General features: G+C 39.2%; 1 pseudogene; it reads left to right on the top strand.

The window, feature by feature from the left end:
* Positions 1–5293: 5293 nt before the first annotated feature.
* On the top strand, positions 5294–5826 carry LOC114049117 (annotated as a pseudogene).
* Positions 5827–8566: the final 2740 nt, after the last annotated feature.

The following is an 8566-nucleotide window of genomic DNA, read 5'->3' as shown; positions in this document are numbered from 1 at the left end:
ACATATACATATACATATACATATACATATACATATACATATACATATACATATACATATACATATGGGCAGTTAGGTGGTGGAGTAGATAGAGTGCTGAGCCTACAGTCAGGAAAACTCATCTACCTGAATTCAAATTCAGCTTCAGACACTGAATAGCTGTGTGATCCTGGGCAAGCCACTTAACTCTGGTTGCCTCAGTTCTTCATCTATAAAATGAGCTGGTGAAGGGAATGGCAAACCATTCCAGTATCTTTGCCAAGAAAACCTCAAATGGGGTCATGAAGAGTCAGACATGACTGAAACAACTCAACAGCAACAATATCTGCATGCTATGTATGTATGTGCCTGTACAGTCACACATATTCACACACATACTCTCATAGTGGTACAGGTGGATTGGGAGGAAGAAGCATTAATAAGTGAGTATATCAGGAAAGGCCTTTCTGGCAGTTGAGCCAGACACTGAAGGGGGCTAGCAGTTCTAAGAGACAAAGAAGACGACAGAGTGTATTCCAGGAATTGGAGACAGTCTGTTCAAGATGCAGAGGTAGAATAAGGAAGGTTGTGTCTGGAGAGCAGCAAATAGACTGATTTGTATGGAATCAGGAGTAAATGAGAAAGAATAATGTGAATTGAACCAAAGAGACCGGAGCCAGGCCTTTAAATGCCAAAGAGATGAACTTGTAAAGCAATGGGGAACCAGACTGAAGCTTCTTGGAAAGGAAAGCTTGTCCAACATGTTCCCAAGGCTGCTAGGGTTCAGACACGAACTGGTCAAACTACAATCAGCATCACGATGCTACTTTCTAGTTAAACAATTACATGCAAAATCTTTCTGCTTGAAAATTTATATCATGTAATAAAAATCAGAACGGCAGTGTGAGTAGATGATTTCCAGTACACGTCTAACAAGACTAGGCCTGTGATACCATTAATTAAATCATGAAGTGGACTCTTTCCAAATTAAATTTCAATAGATTAAAATCTATAAGAATTTAAAAACATTTTTTCTTCCTTTCCCATTATTTGAGCATTCTAAAATTGTTTATTTAAAGTATCACAGATTGATCCTTCAAATGAAGACAAGTTGGCATCATTAAAGCATCCGAATGATTCATTTTCGGGGACTTGGGCTTCAGGTTCAGTCTCATGTTCCAGCTGCTGCCAAATTCCCATTATCTTCATGGTACCTGGCACAGAACAACTGCATGATTAAGTCTGGTTAATATTCATGTGTGAGAGACCATCCTGGGGAAACTCATTAAATCCTGGAATCTCAGGGCTGTAAGGGACCTCCAGGGCTAATCTGATCTGATCCCTGCTTATGAGTCTATTTCCTTCCAGCCCAGCATTCAAGTCCTAAAAATGCTTGTGTTATGCCAGAATTATTCTTGTTAGCTGTCACTGCATGCATGAAAGATGCCTGCGGCTCTTCTTGTTTCTTGGAAGAGCTCTCCTTGTTCCTTTTTCATTGGTCTGTAGCAGGGTCAACAATCTCCTAGATTCTAGTGCAGAGTTCTTATCCTGGGATCTGTTAAACACACACACACACACACACACACACACATATATGTGTGTGTATCTATATTAAACATATATATGCCTATGTATGTGTGTATATATGTATATACATATATGTGCATATTTATATTTATATGCATATATCTATGAATGTATAGATGATAGAGCAATTTATTGATTGAGAAAAAGGAAAGAAAGAAAGTTGAAAGAGAGAAAAAAGGAAAAGAGAAGAAAGAAAAGAAGGAAAGAAGGAAGGAAAGAAAGAAGGAAAGAAAAAGAGAGAGAGAGAGAAACAAAGAAAGACAAGCTCGATTTCACTGTAATTGGTTTGCTTTGCCATCCTATTGCACTTAAAAGCATTATTCTGAGAAGGCATCCAAAGGGTTCAGCAGACTGTTGACAAAGGTCTTCATGAAACAAAAAAGACCAAGAACCTCTGACATACAAGAGACATCGCAAGTTAGAAAAAAAAGTAGAGGACCAGGAGTAAGTAGCCCCTACTATTGGTTCCCTCCAAAATTTAGTAGTTTATGATTCTACATACCAAAGATATTTCATACATCATAGATGTAAGAGGAAGGAACCCTAGAGGCGATGTAGTTAAAAACCTGCAATTCACATGTAAGGAAGTTGAGGCCAAGAAAAGTTAAATAAAGGGCCCCAGGTCACACACGGAGGCAGTGCCAGTGCAGGTTTAAACCCACCACTTCTAACTTGGAGTGCAGTGCTCCCTCTGAACAAATGTCGGCGTGAGTCAGGGTTCTTTGGCACTAAGGTCAGTTGCTACTGCCATGCCATCATTATCCGCTGCCAGTGAGAGTTGTTATCAACCTCGGGGATTAGCTAGTGGCTGGCACATGCAACTACACTCTTAAGAATCATCAGTTACTGATACCCAAGCTATGAAAATCTGTAGTCAGTGTTCATTTTGTGCCCCTCCCTTTCCCCAAGAAAAACCCTAATATGGGACTGGCAGCATGACAGTAATCTCATTCATTTTCCCTTCCCCTCTTGCTTCTTCTGATATGCCAGGTTGAAAGAACTAAGTCCACGGCACACCGCTTTTAGAAGGGTGCTACTCTTAGCCCATAGACCTTTTATCCAGATGAATGCTTTGTACTTTCTCTTTTTGTGTCAATGACTCCCAAAGTATATTTTACAGTTTAGACACTTATCTAACTCTATGACAGAGATCCCACTTCAAACTCACCTCATTTCGTGACCATTTTAACCATTTCTCAACCTCTGTCCCCTATAGCCTCTTCCTCCAATTGGTGAGGTGCATTCCAGGATTTCCATGTGAAGATGTACAAATGCCAACCACACTCACTTCACACCTGGCTCAGCCCATGCCTTTTTGGTCTACTTTTCCTCCTTTTCCCCTCAGTACCTATACAATATGCCTTGACTTTTCAGCTCTTTTTTATGTGTTGTTTTGCCAAGTATAATGACAGCTCCTGGAAGGTAGGGAGTCTTTCTTTTTGCTTGTATTTTTATTCCAAGCACTTAGTACAGTGTCTAGCACATAGTAAATGCTTAATAAATGTTTTTGTTTTGTCTTTCTCTTGTTCTTTCTTTCTTTCTCTTGTTCTTTCTTCCTTTCTTTCACTTTCTTTCCTTTCATATCTATCTGTCATCTCTCTATGAGTTCTCAAACTTTTGAGATTCTTCGATGCATTTCTACCCTATCACACAAAAAATTCTTTACTTAGTCAGCCAATAGAAATTATTGTTGACTTCTTGACCTTTACCAAAGACATTGGAGACCCAGGCACTCTTTCAGTTCAATCATAAGCACTGTAAAACATGACATCCCATGATAGTTCATTGAATTTTCTCTGATTCCCTTCAAAGACTACAGTAAGTAGCTCAGAAATGAAGATCTGGGTCAATGCTAAGAAACAAAATCTCATCAGGACTACTTGTCAGAGCCTGCCTCCTGGATCATTCCATGCCAATGTCCATTAAAAACTCTTTTCACTTGTTCTCCAGCAATACCATAGCCATTTAATCACCTTCCTCGATCTGATCTAGAATCCATTCACCATGGACCAAATTACACAATTGGCTCAATGAATTTGAACTTGAAGTTATCCTGGCTATGCCAGAACATAGAAATAACTCTGAGTTCTCTGCTCAGGAATTACCTTTCCACACAAATTCATCAGCTTCTCAGAAACTGTTGTCTCATCAATACTAACAACTTGCCTACAAAAGCCTCAGCTTCTTCCTCTGTAAAATGGGTGTGGATATAAGAAAGAAATATAGGAATAGATGAGATGACATCTGAGGTCCCTTCCACCTCCAAATCTATTGCTTTATAATCCAGACAACTGACTTCCCAACACCTAGTAGCTAACAAATAACCTTGGATCTGGGAATGTTCCAAATGCTTCTCTATAGCTGGGTGGGATAGGTGAGGGTGGGTGGACATGACAAAGATAACAAATGCCTTCTGGCAAGCTACTTGTCCACATGAAGCAGCAAGGGAGAGAGAGGGAGGGAAGGAAGAAGGGAGAGAGAGAGAGAGAAAATGATGTGCCAGGCAATTCAGTTCACCATCACCTCAACGACCATCTCCCCTTGGATCTCTAAAGAGATAGATCAGAACCCTGAACCCAATAGCTGTGAGAATAGCAGTCTTCCACTCCAGATCATTAGTCTTGCTTCCAATAGGGTCCACAGCTATTGTTGAGGGGAGAAATCTCTATGGGACCAATACTTGCCCATTCCAGCACCAACTGCTAGACAATGGCCATCAACAGGAACCAAGAGCCCTGGGAGTAACAGAACCCTAGACTATCAGTCCTATTTCCAAGCATCATCTTGGGAAGCAACCCTCCTGGAGATTCAGCCTGGTTTCTTTGGGTACTACTGTCAGAGCTTTGAAGACTTAGCAAAGAAAATTCTCACCACCACAGTCCTCAGCACTGCCAAATAGTTCAATTTCAGAAAGTCATATGATTGCATGAGCATAATTGATATTATAGAAGTGTTGGTTACCATCTGATTTGCCTCAGGCAATAAGCATTTAATCTCTAATAAGGGCATTCAAAAAGGAATTGGACCTTGTATGTTTTTTTGGAAGACAGGACTAATTCCTTCCCATCCCATTTTGGAAAACTTTTGAACCACTCTGCACATTTTCATTTTTCCTTTCTTCATTACTTCACTGAGTTATTATTGCTGTTTGTCCTTAGTTCTGGAAGATGACTATGACATCAAGAAGGTGATGCCATGACTTGCAAGGGAATTGGATTTAAGTGAGGGAGGGCTGTACAAAATCACCAACCTCACTTTCTCCTTTGGAGACATCTGGGTCCAGTGGCAAGATATTGATCAGTACAACAGAGATGACCCAGGATGCAGTGGGAGACCTTGGCCTTTGTAAGTTAAGATCTTTCCCAGGTCTCAGTTTAACTGAGGCAATGCCCTGTCAGTGATAAAGGCTAGGTAAGAAATGAGGCAAAGAATGACCTCTTTTACCTAATTAAAAAATAATAATAATAATCTGAGAGAGGAAGACCCTCAGGGTTTCTGCCCCAAACAGAAATGATTGATATTTTCATTCACTCTGAGCTATCAGGACCCAAACAATGACCAAGTCAGGCTTGGGCTGGAATAACCAAAAATAGTTGGTCAATTAATGAGAGTCAGAGTGATTTGTATTTAAGATATGGTCCTTAATATGGTAACTATGAAGACTCTAAGCTAGGTTAAGGGAAAGTATTGTCTCCCAGATTCTCTCATTTCCAGAGACGTATGAAGAATGAACTGCGGAGAGAGGTGGCCAGCATGGGCAGCATTGGACAGGCAGGGACTCCAGGGCTGCTATCACAGCCAGCTCCCCGCCCAGCCTCTCTGCATACAGCTGGTGCTGTGGGGCCAAAAGAGAACTGTGTCCCCTCCTCAGCGCAGCGACCCAGGCCTCAAGTCTGGCAAGGTCTTCATCCAGTGGGACTACAACAGTGGCAACCAGTGTCAGTTCCAGACCAAGTTCCCTGCCCAGTTGGAGAACCAGATTGACCAGCAGCAATTTGAAGAAACAGTTCATACTCCAAATAACCTTTATGCAGAAGCAGAAAGCCAATCTTACCTTGAAGGCTGTTTAACTTGCTTGACAGCATATACTATCTTTTTGTTCATGGAAACACATTAGGAGAAGGTTCTGAAGAAAATCACTAAATATTTTCAGGAACAAAAATGAGAGTTACCCTGCACATGATAAACCCAACCGAAAGAGGATTTCATGTTATTGAAATGACCATTTATAAAGACAGAGGCCTGAGCAGTGGAAGATAAACCATGGAGTCCTAGAGTCTGTCTCATAATGGGACTCTCTTCTGTTCACTGACCAACCAAACAGTGTCCCCTTCCTGCTCACCAAGCAGCATTCCTTTGTGTCTGCTGCTAGAGCCATGGTGCCATTCTACTGCAAGGACTAAATTTCTAAAATTCTGCTCTTGGGGTGACATCTTGTTGCTCAGCATCCACTTTGTGTCTTTAAACTGTGTAGGATTCTGTACTCTTTGTAGTTATTTCTGAGAAAACATAATGAAGCATTTCCCTTTTTTAATTCAAAGCTATTTAATAAAACAAGCTTTATAAATCAGCCCAATCCAAAATCTATTTCTTATCTGCAACTGGGACCATTGGTTCTACTCAATATTTATGCTGTCATCTCTACCAGGTGATTTTTTTTTTAATTTCAGCAAGTCATATCCAGGTTTGGTTTCTTTTCTTCTGGGCATGGTTTTTGATGAGGTATAAGCTATGCCTGTGGCCTGCTGACACATTTCCCAGACCTCAAGGAACTCATAGAATTGCCAGAATATCTGTTTCTACTGTTAGTTTCTCATACTGAAGCTCATTGAAAAGATAATGTATAATGCTATTTGTTTTTAATGCCACACTTATTACTAAAGTGAACCAGTATTTCATGTGATTTCCAGTTACCTTGATTCTTCTTGGAGATATCATTACTGCATTGCCATGAACATTGGGAAGATGTAATATGTGTTTCTTGTTTTATTAAAACTACGTATGCAAAATAAAGTGGATGTTGAACCATCAGACCTATAGACATCCTTGCTCCATCCCTTAATGTGTAATAAGCAAGTGTAATTAATGAACATTTTCCTTATGGCTTTATTATAAATATAGCTTATGGGGAAAATAATTTGGTAGGAATAATACTGTATATGCTCATTTTTAACTATTTTCACTGGCAAATTTTATGAATCATAAACCTTTCTTGAATTCTCGAATATAGATCTTGTAATTAGTTCAGGTAAAATAATATGAATGTTTCCTGAGTAAAACTCCCCAAAATCTAAGCTAATATTTGTTTTTCTTCTACTATAGTCTTCATGACAGTGTTTACCAAGACACTGAAATTAAGTTAATCATTATGATTTGAGAGCATTGTTCTTAGGAAAGAGCTAAGGGATTTACTAAAAAAGAATGAAAGAATTAAAATTCTACCTCCATTGATACTGTTGGGTGTTTGGTTTGTCCTTCAGTCTGGAAGAGGATAGTGATATCAGGAAGATGATACCGTGACTTGTAAATGAATTGGATTTAAGTGAAGGTACTAATCACCCAGACTTAATTTCTGTTATGGATTTGTTACACCTAAATCCCATAGGCTTGTTTAATATTTTAATTGTATAAAACACTTTTTGTTTTTCTATAGCCTGTTATAATTTGTCTGTCTGCCTTTCACACCCATTGCAATAACTTTGCCCAAATATTAATGTATTAGTAAAACTTTTCTTAAATAAGCTGTCTCTCTGTTATGTTCACTTGATTAAAAAGAAAAAAAAAGAATAAGCAAGTCCCTACAACCTCTCCCAAGGCTTAGGTAATTGGAAAATGGACAGGTGTTAGGCTCTGAGTTTCCATGAGCAAATTCTATGATAAGTGCAGGCTGTCTCCTTAAGGGTCTTTGTCTCTTTGCATACAGCTTCCTGAAAGATATGTTAACAAGATCTTTCCATTTTTCAACACTCAACACAATTGAAATTATGTCTAGGACACTGAGTTATGCATATGCAACAGTTTCCCTCCAGCTTTTCTTTGACTGCATTTTGTATATTAATCACAACATCATCTTTCATTATGTGAGAAGGTTTGCATGTAGACCAACTGGATATACCTGAAAGGTTTGGAATGAAAAAAGAAAAAGAAAAAGAAAAAAAATTGAATTCAGCTTCAGATGGTAATAACGACAATCACATCATGACAAGCTTTAAGGGAGGCTGTTCTGTTTGGCCATATGGCTCCAGATATGGTGTGCTAGCTACACTTTCCAAACTTTTTTTTTTTTACTGTGAAACTGGCTAAAGCCTCACATCACTAAAACATGGCAAAGCCTGGTAAAGTCTTGCATTTCAAAGGAATAGCTGTTTTGAAACTGCAAACTAATTGCTGCATCATTGCTTGGAATATATATGTGATGCTGTGGGTGTTCATGTGGAGGCTGACAGATATAAATATTACAGTTTTAATTTGGGTTCTCATTTGTAATCTTTTAGATGGGGGCTGCTGCTGCTGTTCTCTGGAATACCCTGAATCTCTGAGTTCTTAGGAGAACATAATCAGATACTGGAAAAAAGATACGTTTTCCATTACAAAAGGAATAATGTAAGCATGTTCTATATGAGAGGTAGAGAAAAGAAAAATGTATATGAGTCTATAACTCACAGTCTAGAGCCCCCTACCCAAGTTTCAGGCTCTGAGACTGGGTTTGATTCTAGGGACCTAAACCGAGGAAGGACAAGTTTTACTTGTCGTTGCTGCTGCTGCTGGTTTGTCTTTGTGTGTGTGTGTGTGTGTGTGTGTGTGTGTGTGTGTGTGTGTGTATGTTTATTTGTTTGTTTTGGGCTTTCTGCCCATAAATGGAGTTTTTCTAAGGAAGTTTTCTTACATGCTTACATTTGTTTTTCATGCCTAGGTCTCCCTAAATGTGCCAACCAGATTCCCAGCTCTTATAAAAGCACTAAAGGTAACAAATACATATCAGTACAGGACAAACCATTAT

The sequence above is a fragment of the Vombatus ursinus genome, unplaced genomic scaffold (genome assembly GCF_900497805.2).
Source record: "Vombatus ursinus unplaced genomic scaffold, bare-nosed wombat genome assembly UNPS02014797.1, whole genome shotgun sequence".
Lineage (NCBI taxonomy): Eukaryota > Metazoa > Chordata > Mammalia > Diprotodontia > Vombatidae > Vombatus > Vombatus ursinus.
The sequence above is the reverse complement of the archived record's forward strand: the minus strand, read 5'-3'. Positions and strand labels throughout refer to the sequence as shown.